General features: G+C 37.9%; 1 pseudogene; it reads right to left on the bottom strand.

The window, feature by feature from the left end:
- Window positions 1-1,488: 1,488 nt before the first annotated feature.
- Window positions 1,489-2,095, bottom strand: LOC104005781 (high mobility group protein B3-like; annotated as a pseudogene).
- Between the last annotated feature and the right edge of the window lie 419 nt (window positions 2,096-2,514).

Here is a 2,514-nt window from a genome sequence, read left to right as displayed (position 1 = left end):
CTCTACTAAAAATACAAAAAAAAATTAGCCGGGCGAGGTGGCAGGCGCCTGTAGTCCCAGCTACTCGGGAGGCTGAGGCAGGAAAATGGCGTGAACCCAGGGGGCAAAGCTTGCAGTGAGCCGAGATCACGCCACTACACTCCAGCCTGGGCGACAGAGCGAGACTCTGTCTCAAAAAAAAAAAAAAAAAAAAAAAAATGAAAGACAGCATAAATAAAACAGAATATTATGAAGAACTTTATGCCAATAAATTTGACAACTTAGATAAAATAGACAAATTATTTGAAAAATATGATTTGCCAAAACTGGAAAAGAAGTTAAAAATCTGGAGTGCCATACACTTATTAAAGAAATTGAATTTGTAAATAAATCCCTTCGTACAAAGAAAACTCCAGGTCTAGATGGCATCACTGATGAATTCCTTACAACATTTCAGAAAGAAATAATACATATTTCAGGTAAATATTTTCATAAAATAGAGGAGGTAACATTTCCCAATTTGTTTAACAAAGATAACATTATCCTGATACCAAAACCAGACCAAGATATTGTAAGAAAACTAAAGAATAATGTCCCTCATGAACATAACATAAAAATCTCTAACAAAATATTAGCAGAGTCTACCAATTTTATTTTTATTTTTAAAATTGTAATATTGTTTATTTAACTTCAAAAGCATTTCAGCATTCTAAACATACAAAAAAAAAACAACATTGCAAAGCGTGTTTAAGTACAGAAGGCTTTTGAACTTTCATTGATGCAGTGGCTCTTCCCTTTGCTGACACTGAAGAATTCTACAGTTTGTTTAAGAAACAGTTTAAAAACTATCACACTTAACTAAAACAAACAAACAAAAAAACACTTCTCATGCCAGCCGACCCACCTTTGTCTATAGCTAAGAATGGAGGCAGAATGCTACATCATTATATACAGAAACATGACAACCTGAAGTTAAATGGATGCCTGCTGCAGTCACCAGGTCCAACCTCACAGTGCATGAGCTACGACCCCTCCAAAAGGCATCTTCCCCTGCAGCCTCAATGCCAAGCAAGGAGTGTCAAGAGTTTGTCTCAATTGTTTTGTTCTTTTTACAAACTAGAGATATATACAGTGATAACTCAGGATTTCTAGCCAATAACTATATGTTAACACCACTTTACAAGTTAAAAAAAAGGGGCGGGGGAGAAACATCTTTAAATGCCTTGTCACACCAACAGCAAAGTGCGCAGAGTGAGGAGAACACAAGATTATTTTTTCATTTTAAAAATGTTTAGAAATATATACAATTTTGATACAGCTTCAGGGTGCTCTGGACACCGATGGCCATTTCATGTAAACCACTGACAATTTCTAGAGCACTTTGAGAGACTACAATCTGATCGTGATCAAATTTTGTAATTAAACCTAATGAGGGCAACAGACACTTGATGTGTTAATTAAGGTGCTCCCCTACTCTAACGTATTCACATGGAGACAGATAAACAGTTTTTAAAATTCATCCTTCTCATCCTCTTTTTCCTACTCGTCATCTTTGTCTTCCTCTTCCACGTTTTTTCCAGGCAACCTTAGCAGGACCCTTTGCACCATCAAACTTTCTTTTAGTCAGCAACATCTTTCTCATACTTCTTCAGCTTTGTCGCCTTGGTGATGTAGGGCGGCTTTTCACTGTTACATGTTAATCCACATCTCACCCAGCCTTTTTGCAACATTTCCAATAGAGATACCAGGGTTTGTGGATTTGATATTAGGGCAGAATTCGGAACAGAGCAGGAAGAATCCAGACAGTGGGATCCAAACAAAGGATTAGGGACCAACTAAGGGAGGCAAGAATAAGGATCCTAATGCCTCCCTTAGCTGGTCCGTAATCCTTCATTTCCCAATCATAGCATACTTTATCCACCTTTGCCATTTCATCAAATTTAGACTTCTCTTTCCCAGACATTAGCTTCCGCTTCTCAGGGCACTTCCTGGAAAATTCTGCAAAATTGACAGGGACCTCTGGGGTTTTCTTCTTATGTTCTTCTCTGCACATCTGCGCAAAGAAGGCATAAGCAGACATCTTGCCCTTTGGTTTCTTGGGGTCAGCTTTAGCCATCCTGACTGTATTGTTCACTAGTCTGGGCAAGCACAGGGCATGACACGCAGCTCAGCACTCCCCAGCCTCAAGCTAGCTGCCTCCACGAGAGACGCCTTAAGATTTTTAAAAGGAATAACATGTTGTAAACAAATAGAGTTTATCCCAGGAATGCAAAGGTTATTCAACATTTAAAACTTCATCAACACAACTCACCATGTTAACAGAATAAAAGAGAACAACTGGGTGATCATCTCAAGATAAAAAACAAATGAAAAATGCAAACAAAACCATTTGACAAAATTCCACATCTATTCACCATAAAAACTCTCAACAAACTAGGAGCAGAGAATTTTCTCAGCTGATGAATGGCATCTATGACAAACCTAAACTAGCTTTATACTCAATGGTAAAAGATGGAATGAGTTCTAATCTAAAAT

Source organism: Pan troglodytes, chromosome 2 (genome assembly GCF_028858775.2).
Source record: "Pan troglodytes isolate AG18354 chromosome 2, NHGRI_mPanTro3-v2.0_pri, whole genome shotgun sequence".
In the NCBI taxonomy this organism is placed as follows: domain Eukaryota; kingdom Metazoa; phylum Chordata; class Mammalia; order Primates; family Hominidae; genus Pan; species Pan troglodytes.
The sequence above is the reverse complement of the archived record's forward strand: the minus strand, read 5'-3'. Positions and strand labels throughout refer to the sequence as shown.